Below are 15,554 nucleotides of genomic sequence, written 5' to 3' on the forward strand. Positions count from 1 at the left end.
TCATTCCAATAATATAATAATATATTATAATATATAGATAGGTATAATATCATGACTATATGGTAAGTACAACAAGGCCGTACTTAGAACAAAATTTTGGGTGGAGCGGGTTGAACCTTTATTCTCTCACTACTGGGCATACCTGCTTACAAATCATAATCTAATAAATAACATTTCATATAAAATTGGAGTTCTCCTATAGCATGTCGCGTTGATTTGAAGTGTTTAGTGTCATATAAAATTATATTACGTCGTTATTAGACATTATATTACCTAGGTACATATTATCATTAAATATTATGCGAAATATGGCACGGTGTAGTAGAAACATTGCGATTCACCGAGGTCCGCGAATAATCGTATAATATTACATTAATATACGTTTTATAAGTCAGAGACCAATAATTAGAGAGACACGATATTTACAATAGGTAGCTAATACATTTGTCAATAATATAATTTATAATCGCGTGTCAATGTGACATGGGGACCCCATGATAATTACGACAAATATGTGTGATTAGTTATCGCCTATTGCTATAAAAAGGAAAACAGTAAATTATTTTTTAACAAAAGTGAGAGGAATCATCTTGCTTTGGTTTTTAAATTGATTAAGTATAGGAAAACCTAAGTAACTTTTTATTGAAGTTTAATCATTTTTGTCAGTCTTAAACAGTCACATAAATAAATAATACATGACATTTTAAGTAAATAAAAATATTTTTAATCAATGAAAAAATCAACGATGTTGTGGAATTTATGTTACCAACTGAACATAACAACGCGGCGCATTTAGCCTTTATAATTGAACTCCTGTTGTTTAAAAATATCACAAACTTGAATTTTTCGTATCCTTAATATTAGAGTATGCAATACTGTCAATACTAAATGATAATAGTACATAAAATATACATAAACATAAAAAATAAATAATTTGAATAGATATTACCAACTACATAATTTGTAAAAGGAAACTGTAAAATAAACATTTCAATAAATCCTAGTCTTAGTGTTTGCTATTAATGCTATTATACTACATTATGATTTATGGTACACCTCTTTATTTTACATACGATTATGTTTTATACAATGATAACAAATAATTGTATTCGTATTGAATTCCACGGACGATCAGGTCGGAGAAAAATACACATGCCAAAGATTAGTATTTTGGCGCAGTGTTGTTGCGTTCGTTTCACGCATGGGTCAGACGTGTCAAAATATATGGGGTGTTTCGGGAATGCATTGAGAACAGATGTACATGCATTCATATGATATATTTTTGTTAAAAATGGTTACATGTTTTATGTATATATATATTATATCAATATATTATTTTGTGTACACTGTTGTAGTGGACAGACAAACTCCAGAACGATTTCGGTGAACATTATATTATAATTTACAATCTGTGACGTGAATGCATCATGGCGGTTTTCACTTTTCACCCTATTCCGATGTCGGGGATATACTATTATATTACCGGTTGCTGATCGTTGATTGCTGTACTCGACGACGAGGGTACGCGATGACAGCGCAATCGAATTCCTATGACGTAATATCTAATACATATGCAGTATCTCTGTGCCGCGAATGTCGAAAACGAAACTAGAATAAGGGGCCCGGTAATTGCAGCGGAACCCAAACAGAAACGATTGAAAATGACGAGTCGTCGTGCTAACGAATTTATAGTTACTATATATAATAACGTATAATGAGTATATATATATATATATATATATATATATATATATATATATATATATATATGTGAAGCATTGATGACGAAACTTCGTTATCCTCTTCGTCACCGCCGACGACCACGACGTCCGTGAAGTAATATATTTATGCATATATATTGTACATTATACAATATACATATAATACACATCATTTGGGAGACACGCGAAATGTATAGGTATAATCCCGTTACTGAAATTGCAAGCCAGCTCCTATTCGCGGTGAACAGCGAGCAAACACTCCATCCCCAGTCATCGTGCTGCACGCCCTACACACAGCATATTATATACGTATAATATATAATATTAAGTCGTAGGCGTCACACCCACACACACACACACAGGAGGAGGTATGTTAATTTCATTTCTCCCTGTTTCGACGGACGCTAACAAAACGCCCCGGCTGTATGATAATATAAATCCGCCGCCCGTCTGTTGTGAGTCTATATCGACGCGGAATCGTCAGAATCGTGCGACTTTAGTGTGCGAACGTTGCAGGTAACGATGATGGTTCCCCTCGCTCTGTTCGACATTATACACGTGTCATAAATGTTACAATATTTCTATACGGATCACGTATATATTTTAAACGCGCGACGATGACGACGTGCGCGCAGTGAAAACTTACCATATACGAGTTCGGGCGAGTTTGACACTGCGGTGCAGCAGGTTTCGTCATATCGTAGGTATAGTTATTGCGTGTCGTATTACATAGCACAATATTATTATAAACCCAAACGAATCGATTTTCGAGAAGAGAAAAAAAAAATCGTACACATACGCTTACAGAATCGGTGTAGGTATATACATACCTCGGAGACGATGACGGACGGGTACGTTCAACTCGACGTGTTCGAGCTGATGATATATTCTGTGTTATACGTATATCGTGCAGTATTGTGTGCCGTGTGCGCTTATTAACAGTTCGCGTGACAAATCGTCAAGACAACACACACACACACACTCACAAACGATGTACGAGGGTACATAACAATAATAACGACATGAATTATTATATATTTTATAAATACATAATAATATAACGAAATACACGCGGCTGCTCACAATAGACGAGAAAAATAGATTGAAAAGCGATTTCGATGTACGTGTACGTATAGATACAGTATATGCCTATACTCTGGTCGCGGTATACTACGTATTCCGTCTTCGGCCAATCGGCCTACTCGCTGGCGAAGAGATATAATAATAATTAACTCTCCCATCGTTGTATTATTATCATCGTGTGTGCGTGTTCCATACGACGACACGCCACGTATAATATAGTGTTGTAGTAGTTATTCATTGTCGCACTATCCTCCGGTGGTGCAGTATACGCATATATATAGGCGCGGGCCCGCGATACGGTCGAAATGTTTTATGTGTACGACGAACGACGACTCTCGTTGGCGTCCCCGGCGTATTATCTCTTCTAGACGATCTCGGGGTCTTTTTATTATTATTTCTTTTTAAATAAATCGACTTGTCCGACGTGTCCGTCCGTCTGTCCGTCCGGTGGGTTATCGGGTTATTTGTATCTCACGTTTTCCACCCGCTGCGATCCACCACACTCTCCGCATCAGCCGTCGCGATGGTCGTATACGCGCGAGACACACATTTAAAATAATTATTAAGGACGACGCGTACGATTTGAATAAAATACATCACATTTATTATTATTTAATCGACAGCGTCGTGGTATACGGTATATACGCACGTATCGAACGCTTTATAGTCTCTTGACTATAATGTATTTATTTTGATATTAATTACATGACATGTATACCTATGAGACATACCCATGTGATACCTATTACGTATTAGGTGTCTTTAAATCAGTTTAATTGGAACGATGCCGTCATCACCATCGTTTCCCTGATGAGACACATATTTTGTCATGTCCGATAATAACATCACATAGGTATTGAACAACTGACTGGCGACCGTATGGTGCACATAAAAACGTCCATTTATATATATTTTAATTTTTATGTACACGTCCTTTTGCCGTGACCTTAAGAATGTGATAAAGTGTAGCGTAAATGGGCGATCCTATTCAAATAAGATCACGAGAAACATAATAATATATAAACGGTTCAATAAAAGACGACAAGAAAAAAACCGTATTGGAATTATTTGTAAACCAAAAAAAACGACCTCCTGCAGAGAAGTAAACATCGCGAGCAAGCTGAAATTTCACGGTGTTGTATACGTATATGCACGATACCGAGGTTTAAGTCATATTGGTCTTCGCCATGCACTCGTGTCCATACATCGGAGGACGAATTGTAAATCGTAAAATTGAATTCAAATATTACGTTTTAACCAATACCAAACAATAAGTGGATTTTAATAATTTTGGTAATATATTACAAGACATCATGTTGGTTCCTACTCCAACGATGTATTGAGTTTATCAATAAGTGGACTATCCGTTTCACTCGCAATAGACATGCGGTTAGGTTAGGTAGGGTGCTCCGGGTGAACAGAATTTTTCAACGTCGTCACAATTAGCATATTATATAAATCAAATGGTATAATATGGGTACACCGTCCACTCGCGTTTTTGCTGGAATCGAAATGGGCCTGCCGTCTTGTTTTATATTATTATTATTATTTGTATCCCATTGTCAGTGGAGAATATTATACGTCAACGTTGTTATCGTCTTCGTGTATTATTTACGTATTTAGAATATCATTGTATAGTAATAGGGTTCTGAATATAGTAATCGTGTATATCGAAGAGAAAAAAGACGAATTACAGGACGTTGTACACTGTGCAACCGTAGTCCGAAATGGGAACGAAGTTTCATTCATGGAAACGACACAAATAATATTTTATGCATATACGCGAGCCCGAGAAAGATATAATATTATTAAAACGCCACGAGTTGCTCCCGTCTGTTGTATTCAAATGCGGTTCGCCTCGAGTCCGCCGAGAACCCAGTAACCGGTATATACCAGAAACTTCTGCATGCTAATCTCGTTCGTGGTGCAATGACAACTTAAAGTCTGCTTGCAGCATGTGTTCCGCAACGCATAAAATATCTATCTTTATACTATATTTTACCGTATTGAAAATTATACTGACTTTATAAACCAGCCGGACAAAAATCTAATTACGAAACCGCGGTCATCGCGTCATATCCCACACGGGTGTTATATCACAGATCTGTGGCTATATCGACAAACTTTGTACCTAAGCATATTATATGGCTCGGCAGAAATCGAAATATTTTAATAACAATAATATTTAAGAGTATAATTTCTTAAAATATTCGTAACTCACTTTAAAATTAAAATATAGTAAAAAGCCTAGGAGAAGCTCTCCATAATATGTTACTTTTTTTTTTATAAAAGGACAACTCTCTCTGAATTTTAAACTAACGGAGCTAAACGTGATCTGCTGAGCGGAAATTTGGTATATTGTGCACTTGTAAGATCTATGTCTTTTTAATATAATTTAATAATAAAAACAATTATTTGGTGGTATTAGGTGTTAAGTGTACTAGGTATTTTAGTATAATATATTATCGTTTTCGAATATTTACTTTTACATTAATTATTAGTTTAAATTCGACGGAGATGCACAGGTTAAAAAGAGTATCAATTTTGCGGTATGAGTTTAACGCCGTTTTTAAAACGAGCTTAACGAATATTTTATGACGCGAAGATTGATATAAATTAAAATATATGCAATGTCACTGATAATATTATAATACCGCAGCAAGTGCGTGACGTCGATGTATAGCGTAGAAATATTTACTCAAGTATAAAATATGTATAATCATCGTCCCAAAAGCTATGTATTGTCCGCGTGCCTAAACGAACGGTGTTTGTAGAAGAATCGACTACCTACGATCAATTCCATCGAAACGTTATGAACTCTGCAGTCAAAACCGTATACAAAATAGTATCGTTTCGATTTCATGTTTTGTTGGTTATAACCGAATGATGCAGCGTGACCAGTAGTATGGTATACAAATAAATAATAATAATATTCTACATTTCTACGCCTAAGTAACGTCGGGTTGCGCACGATATTATACAACACAGGGCTACCGGCCGATAATTGGTAACCTCTATCGGTGCAGCACGATTATTTATCACACACGCACACGATGCACCCGAGAGTGCAATACGGGAACTTCGCCGTCTGCCGGCCACGACGTGCATTTTTCTTTTATTATCTGATTCACGATGCACGCATGCAGTTCTTTCTACCTATTGTCTGAACGAGGGTCACGCGCCCGCTTCCAGTTATTCAAATCGTCCGTCGTTGGACAGTAACTTTATTTTTTCTGTATTTATAATAAGATGTAATATTATCGTGTCTATGAGTTTTTTTTTTTTTTTTTGCTGATCATCGAACTATTCGATGATATTCTGATATTCATATTCTTCAGGAGATTAACATGATATTTTTTTTATATCATATTATTCTACAGTATTGAAATAATATCATTATGCGTTGTTGGCCGTCTATCTTAACATCGAAAAATAGTCTTCGGCGGTGGTGGCGTTTTTTCCCCCGTTGGGGTGCGCAAAAGATAGTAATATTGCTCCGGGACGGTTGAGACTCGCTAAATATTATCACCATCGTGATGTGCGTTAGGTCCGTATGTTTACGTTTCACTGAAACCGGTTCTTGTAATATCCACGTCCCCGTGTGTTGGTTTAATAAATTAATCGCGCGCGAGCGAGGGTCGTCCGAACGCGACGGGTGGCCCGAAACGCGGTTCTCCTATATATTATATTATTATTACGTATTATACACGGGTGAGCATCGCCCCAGAGTGGGGTGAGGTCGATGTGTATGGGGCACACACGTGATTTTCATCCTTGGAAGGAATTTCGTACAGGGTTCGGAGATTTATCGATTCGCCGAGACACACCTGAGTCCTTGTTATAGGTGGATATCTCCTTAACCGTACACACTCGCGCGTCAGACAACAGGACACAATACGCGTAGGTTCTCGTATATATGTTGGGTGTGTGTTTGTGTGTGTGCGTGTGTGCGTGTAAGTGCGCGCGCGCGCTCGTGAAATGTAAACATTTTTCACTACCTGCGACGAGTGTGGGCCCGTCGTGCACATTGGACATCGTAGAAGACGCCACAGGGCGTTTAATTTTTTTTTTCATTCTTTTTTTTGGTACATAACAATAATAATATTATTATAAAAAAAAGCGCATATATTTTAATGTTACACTTACGATACATACGAATCATACAAACAATACGAATCGAGACATTGACGCGAGTACAACTACAGGACCGCTGCAAAGTCTGCAGTTCTCGGAACCATCACCACCACCTCGGGCCACGGCGTATTATCATTATTATTATTATTATGTGATGAGAGTATGCATTTTATATTTTAAAGTTTTAAACGTCGTTCAACGCTGTTCAAGACATCGTTAATATTTAAATTTGTGCGCGGAAGAGTGGAACGTGGGGCGACGGCCCCCATTGTATGATACTGATAGATAAGGTTAAGTGATATAGGACGTCATAACAACAAACGTTTACAGCTGTCACGGGAATATAATACACACGGAGAAGTTAAAAAATAAAAAAAACACCATTATACATATACAATAGCCATTAATCATCCTCGGACAGAGCTGGTTTCATTTTATATATATTATTCACGATGGTTATAAGTTATAAGTTGTAATAATGTAATGTATAGTTATAATAATATAATATATGAACAGACATTGGTCCAAACACACAAATTATATTTTCTAAAATATAATACGATGTATTGGCGACATTGGCGTCTTGAAAGTCCCTGCAGAGTAACTGCAGAAGTAGAATTTTTTTTCATTTTGGCGTCATGCGTGACGGAGGAGGGTGGGTCGACGACGACAAATTTAATAACAACATAATAATATAATATATAATATTATAAAAGGAGTTTAAATCCGTCCCCCTGCCTACCTAACATAAACGCGAGTGCATTCGGAATGTATACAGTGTGGCGCGGTTGTACCTTCGTCATTCCGAGGTGACAGCTGTCTAGGAATCATTTGTAAAACGGTTTTTTCTTTTATCTCCTGTTGTATACAATACGAGTTTCTTACCTGTCACGTTTTTAAGGATTGGCATGTACGTGCATATACATATATATACACTAGTTTTATTTTTTTCTCGTTCTAACACCAGTGATTGTGTTTGAGTTATTAGTGTGTATTTGTCAATTGTCATAAGTATAAGAGAACACAATCGGTCGACGCTTAACAAGCTGAAGCTAGTTGCAGATAGGTATATAGAATGAATACGTAATTATCGTCCCGTTCCCTCACATCGTACGTGTATATATTATATATATGTATATTTAGATGTATAGATACCTAATATATACATATTATATTCTTAACCGGTAAACGAAAACAATCGTTTCGGTCCAGAAAAACTTATTATCCGCAAACATGTCATATAATATGTACAGAAGCCTAAGTGTGTTGAATGTTGTCCGTCTTGAGAGCTGTAATTCATATTATATTATTATCTTTTTAATTTTCTAAATAAATATATTATACGGGTTTATGGGTACACATCGTGCTCGTATATTAATATATATTATATTATATATATATATAATATATATTTAAAATAACATACATGAAAAACAATAAAATATAATGAATCATGAATGAAATTTTAAAGATATAAATGCTGTACACCATGTTATCTATTATTTTAATATTATGTTGAAATTATATGTAATTATTATACAAACGTATATTCAGCTTAACCATATCATCGTGGTTCTTTATTGTCTACCTACTATGTAGTTATAAACTGAACAATTCATACTGACAATTGTTTGTTATATAGTAAACTTGTATTGTTTTTTGGTTAATTAGAAGAACCTCAAGGCGCCTAAATGGACTATGTACGAATTATTAAAGAACAATAGTTACATAATAGTTAAAATTCAAAGGAACATAATTAGATAGGGTTTATTTTAACTTTCTCATGTTACGCACATGTATTTTGTTAAAGAAATACTTCTAATTACAAAATAATAGAATTTTATCGTTAGTACTTAGTTTTAGTAATATAGCTTACAGTAGTAGTCAAACCTTCCGAGATTATTATTTGTACGAGTTATTATTATTGCGAAACTAAATAATACGGTTTTTACTCGTTGGCCAATATAAGCGTTTATTTACAAAGCTGTGGGAAAGTTTACTTAAAATTAACCCTCATAATATTATTGACCAATAATAAATATTATGTTTTATCAACCACACAATATTAGATTAATAAAGACAGCAGTCCATTAATTTTATCAAGGGCTTATGTAAATTTAATAGAAAAAAATCATCATCGAGTTCAAACATTTAAATATATTTAATATTTACAGGGATAACATTAAAAAGGGTTGTCTTGGTATTTCGAATCAAAAACAGGAAATGAAGATTGACAAGTACTTTGAAATCCCTAACGACATGTCATTTTATAATTATATTAAGTCAGACGGGTGTCACAGACACAACTGTGTTATGTTGAACCAAAAAGAATTTAAAAACAATAATTTTCGTTTAACTCACTATAATATCATTATGTTCAAATACAAACTTTGTTCATTAATGGAGTCTTTTTCTCCTCTCTAACATTTCCACTCTAACACAATAATTAATAACTATATAAACGTAATACGAATAATAACCATATGAAATGTAATAAACCCGATAAGTTCTATGTTTCAAAAAAAAAAACAGTGAGCACAATGAAGTTTGAAGAGCTAAAACGTATTTTTAGTCATTGTATTCGAGGTAAAATTAATAGGAATTGCACAATCGCAATGTATGGTGTTTTCAGACGTGCTTTGAAGTGTAAATCCTCAGTATTTACCCCATCATAACGGAGAATAGTTTTATTGTTTAACGTATAGCACCCAGTAAATTCACATCGATGAATAAATAATTATAATAACTATAAGTAATTCCACTATTATTAATTTGTTTAGATTTTCTCTTATAATTACTAATAATAATATTATTATTTTATGTGCATGTGTATGAATTGAAAATATTTATATTATCTCAGAAACTCAGTTTTTGTTTTTCAATAACGTAATGAAAAATAATAAAGGCTAATGTATAACAACTTATGGCGGGAAATTTTAATGCGAGTGTCGCGTCGAGGATACATTAATAGTTTTATTCACTAAATAGTAAATACAATAAATAATATAAAATATAAATTAAGATGCCCTACCACACCTGTACCCTACCCTACAATGGTATTTTTTTAGTATAATACCGCTGTATAGTTTACTTTAGATCTTACAATAATAGGTACTTAATACATATTTTCTTCATTCGTGAATATACAAGAGAGATGTTATTTTTTTACTGATTTTTTATTGACCAATTAGTGATAATTTTTATTTTAAAATAAACATTTGCACTATTGTATTGAAATACTTATTGAATAAAAAATATTGTTTCATATTTATTTAAAACACAAATAAAATGAATAGTTTTGATTATACTTTGGTAATTATTGGTTCATAAGTAATAAGACATAATATTTTTTCTCTTTAAACTGAAAAAAAACGCATCCAATAAAGTAGCAAATTGCAAATACACAAATCAAATGTAAATATTGAGCAAAGATGTTCAATAAAAGAAAAATAACACGAGTATTGACTATTGATTATTGACGGAGAAATAAAACAATGCTATTTTTAACGACTGAACTCTGCAGATAGAATGCTTTTTGAATATTTTTAATACACCAATATGTTACCGACCAAAAAAGGTAATATTTTTAGTATCATTCTTACTTTGAATATTTTCAATTATTTATACTTTTTATTGATGAGACTCAAATATTATGAAAATATTTTTAATGGGTGATATGATAAATTGGTAAAAAAATATTGTAATATTATTATACAGTAGGTACCTATGTAAAGAGTTCATCGTGTAGTTTTTTCAATAATATATCATTCGAAATGCCTGTTAATGTTTTTCAGATATAATTCAATAGAACTCGGAAGGTAAACCAAATAAACGAATCAGCATTTAAGTGAAATATAAAACCACAGCAGAGCGACCGCTCCGACCGGTTACCTAATGATTTTTTTATTATTCTTAATTTTATTATTGCAATGTTGTTATTATTGGTTTTAAAATCCATTTCGTAGAATCTAGTTACTCTCAAGCTTATAACGTATTTTATCTCGTGATATATTATAATACATGATGACGATATAAAAATAAATCTGTGATTTGAACAGCCGGTGTTAAAAAACGACAAATAATGTACTATACCAACTATTGATATTAAAATTAAACGAGAAAATTGATTTTATAACAGCACAACTTCAAACACGTAATATTTTTGACGTATTGTGTCTACGCAGTTTATCTTCTCGTGATAACAGACAATAGTAAAATGTTATCACGGACGATACGAGCTGTATGATGTTCAAACTTATAAAATGTTTAAAGTTTAACGGAGCATAGGTACATTTCACACGTGCGGCTCGTGTGTATTCTAAACCGCATACGCTATTTGGTATTAACATATATATAGGTGTATTCGATTTGACTAGAAAATGTTAATAGTAATAAACCGGTTTGAGTGCGTTAAAAAATCCTAAAATCCCTCGCCCGGGCGGTGAGTTGAGAATAAGACAGTACGACAGGTACGCACGTATAATCGGTATGCATACAATCGGTTTGCAGTCGTCGCAAGGCTTACACGTACGACTAAGTGACTTCAACACATCGGATTGACGTGTAAAATAGAGATTCGCGTGTATCGATATCGATTCGGTATTCGGACGATAATCCGATAAATTTTGATCACTCACCTGCGGCGGTGGCGACTGACCAATGATGGTCAGTGCAAGAGACGATCCTGCGGCTTCGTCGTACCTCCGCAAGCACTCGTAACGGATTCATTTGTGGCACAGAGTCGCATAATAATAATTATGATTAAAAAAAAAAAAAACAAATTACAACGATATAACTACACAAACAGAAACCGCTTAAACAATAATACACATATTATAATATGGTGCGCGTACTCTATTGAAGGTTTTTAGCATAGTTCATCGTATTCAATACTATTGTAGATCGGACGTACACGTTGTTATATTTCGTCTAATATTAATAACAATATATATGGATCGCGCGCGGACTCGCGGCAAAACCGTTTTTTAAGCGACCAAATTCGACGCGCACGGCACGGACGACGTTGGACGACTGGTGCTCCGCGTACAACAACAGTCAGTGGTCTCCGATCAGTCGTCTCGGATTATTACTACTACTACTACACCGCGTGCGTGCGTGTTATGCGCGTCGTCGTCGTGTGTGTATATAATAGTCGTTGTGTAGTGGTCCGCCGCCGATATATTATTTCACCCGGTTAACGAGGCGATTCGAAATCGTTCGGGAAACGAGTCTGCCGCCGCATGAAAACGGTCAGAACCCCTTGTGTGTGTGTGTGTATATTATATTACTCGCGTACGCACATTGTTGTTTGGAATGACGCGGTGGACCAGCTGGCTGGGGGGGGGGAGACGAGAGGCTGTGCTATACGTAGAGCAGGGCGATTGTGTGTATGAGAGAGCCTCGGGCTCGGTGGGCGGTGTGGGGTGAAGGTGAGAGGCGAACGGCGCAGATGGTTTTTTTTAGAAAATAATAATAATATTATTTATATTTATATATTATGTATGTATGTTTAAACACAATAATACACGTATTTTGCCTTCGTTGGCTCTGTCGATCGTATATGTATCCATCGGTCGATCAACGACGACGACAAGACGACTGTGTTAAATACGCGGGCGCGCTGCGGTGGCCGACGGACGACCCGTCCGTGAAACGTTATTATAATATCGCGAAGAGCAGTCTTTGGAATTTTCGTCGTTTTTTTATTCGCTTAAGATTCTGAGCGGAGCGAGGAATGTATTTATTTATTTTTTGTATACTGGCACTGTTTTAAGCTCCAATTGATGAAATCGAGTAGAAAAAAAAAATAATGAACACGCGCCGGCGTAAAAATACCTTAACGACAACGGATCGCTGCAAAACGTCACTCAATTATAGACGATATTATTATTGTATATACTGTGTATATGGTACCTATCGTGTATACAAATCGCCCACGAAAAACCAACACTGCAACAGAAAATATATCGCCAGACTGGGCGAGAGACTACAACTCCCGGGCCGGCCGTCGACGGATTTAGTCGCCAGCGCTTTCGCCGCTTCTGTTAGCCAAGACTGCAGAGAGGGCCGATGTGTGCAGTGTTTACTTACCACAACCTATTACCGGGTTACGATGGGCGTGCAAGTGTATAATAATATAAACCCCGGCCTGTTATGATGGCGAACGCTTGATGAGTGGTGTGGTAGTACGCGTCAAGTGTAAACCGAAGAAAGTCTTATGGGTTTCTCGGTTTTGTTTTTATTTATTTTTCCTCATCCTTCCAGACGTGCCACAGGATTCCGAAGTATGATATAACTATATGATATGAATGATATGATACTATAATACGTGCAATATTATAAAATGAAGAAAAATAACTAATAACTATAGGACTCAGATTTTATAGTATAATAAATAACAAAATTGTTTCAAAAAAACAAAAATTAAGCATATTTATTTTTAAAAAAGCAAAAATAAAACATGACCAAATATTCACATGAAATAGTTGTAAAACTGAATTAAAAAAATGTAATAAAGAATTCATTATCACGTATGCATGACTTTCTGTAGTGAAATTGATTCTATTGTCTGACAGAATGTTTTTATACATATAGAAAAGAGAAAACATGCAATATAATCGTTTAGTCCGTATTGCGTACTGTGTATTCCAGATTTTGTTATTAATTAGATTAAATTTTTTTTATTTCTATAGCATAATAAACATAATATACAAATTCCACACCGAGAATAACTGAAAAAGCAAAAACATTCAAAAATAAATTGGTTTATTTGGAATGAGAATGACGTGAAACGAATTTATGTATAAAAATTAGGTTTCTTTATCGTATATATAAAAAAAGAAGCATTTGCCTTAAAATCCCAGCCCTACTTATATAAGTAATCACATATACTTTGTTCGTTTTAATTTTTAAACGTATATTTTATAGAAACGACGCGTTGAACAGTCGTTGAGGTATATTGTCCACGACCATTGGGTTAACATTAAGTGCTTGCAAGACTCGTAAGAAAAAAGATTGCTGTTTTATGTGTATATAATATTAATGTTTAACATTATATGTATTATATAAATGTTACAATAATATTTCGCATTTCTATAAATACGATAAATAAAGAAATCTGTAAATAGCGGTAGGTATAGGTAGGTACTAAAATATACTAAATGGAAATAAAATGTTTTATAACGAGATTAAATCTACATAACGCGGCCCATTCGTTAAGTGTTCGATTGACAATTTTTGTTTTATCGGTTAATGGTCGTTTCTTTGAAACGCTGCATTGAAAATAATGCAAACGGAATCGGACACATTTAATGAATTACCTTGCAGTGGTGGATTTTTTTTTCGTACATATCACATTATATTAATTGTTTTCTTTGGTTAAAAAATTAAAATCAGACTGCCACTCCTATATATGTTTAGGATTATCTTGGCTAAGATGATCTGAAACGGCAATAATTTATGACATCGAAACTTGACATAATATTCATTAGTTATTTTTGCAGACGTTACGAAATAGATGAACGGTCGAGTACATGAACTGTTAGAATGAGTTAAGATAAACTATTCTTCAAGTTTAATCAAACCTATACTAAAGTTGTTCGGTGTATGTAGTCAATATTGTGTTGTGGATAATTATTATTAAAATCACTTAGGTCGTCAATTTAATATGTAGCAGGTTGAAGGTAAAGTGTACAGTCGTCAGATTTAAGGTATAGTGTCCTGAATCCTGATGTTATTCCGGTAAGTGATGAATTGATGTTATATCGTAATCCGGAGGTGCGACGACGTGTATAATAAAATCGTTGACTGATTACTAATGTAATTCGATAGAACAATACTATTTTTGAGATATTAGTAATATTTTCACGAATTTTTATGTTTATTATAATGTTGTTCTGAATTAGGTAGTGCAATACGAATAAAAAAAACAGTATTGAATTGAAATTAATGGAATATTTAATAGGAACGAATACAATAAACAAACAAGAATAAAAAATTATTAAAATGTAAATATTAAAATATATTTTACCGTTTAGAAAATGTCTGCATTTTTTTTTTAATGTAGTTAGGTACACGTGTAATGTGCATAAGCACGTAGTCTCGTACGATATAAGGTAGGTATGTTCGTTTTTGTATAGGCGAGTCGTTTGACGAAATCTTGTTAAACTTAAAACCATTAACAAACAAAATTATCTCAAAACATTAATCATTGTTCGAAGACCGTGTTTTGAATTCATTACTCCCACACAATATTATAATAATTATATAGTGGTATTACAACTGTATATATATATATATATATATATATATATATATATATATATATATATATATATACAATAATTGTAGTTTATACAGTATACACAATATAATATTATACATTCTGCTCGTACTTTTGTATAAACAATGACGTGGCGTTTAGACGGTTTAATGTAGGTATACGACCATTGTGTTTAATTGATTCCGATAGGAATTAATGTCGTTACTCTCGTTAACTCGTTAGTAAATTGTGTTAAACATTTGTACTAAATGCTATATTATTATATTATAATATTATACTGATTGACGTTGTATTACGGGTGGTTTTCAATGATAACTTTGATAAACTTTAATATT

At 34.0% G+C, this 15,554-nt stretch overlaps 1 protein-coding gene across 3 annotated transcripts in view; it reads right to left on the bottom strand.

Annotated features, from left to right (window-relative positions):
* The window catches only part of fz2 (frizzled 2), a 77,931-nt gene that overhangs the window by 3,127 nt on the left and 59,250 nt on the right, over positions 1–15,554 (bottom strand). The window contains exon 1 of one of the 3 annotated variants that reach the window (XM_015517162.2): positions 11,576–12,003. The exons of the other annotated variants lie outside the window; for them this stretch is intronic. The gene's annotated coding sequence lies outside the window, so the exon portion shown is untranslated. Of the gene's footprint in view, positions 1–11,575; positions 12,004–15,554 lie in introns of those variants that run through there. 3 annotated transcript variants of the gene reach the window in all.

This window comes from Diuraphis noxia, unplaced genomic scaffold (assembly GCF_037042655.1).
Source record: "Diuraphis noxia isolate RWA-SAM2 unplaced genomic scaffold, SU_Dnox_SAM2 contig0003, whole genome shotgun sequence".
Lineage (NCBI taxonomy): Eukaryota > Metazoa > Arthropoda > Insecta > Hemiptera > Aphididae > Diuraphis > Diuraphis noxia.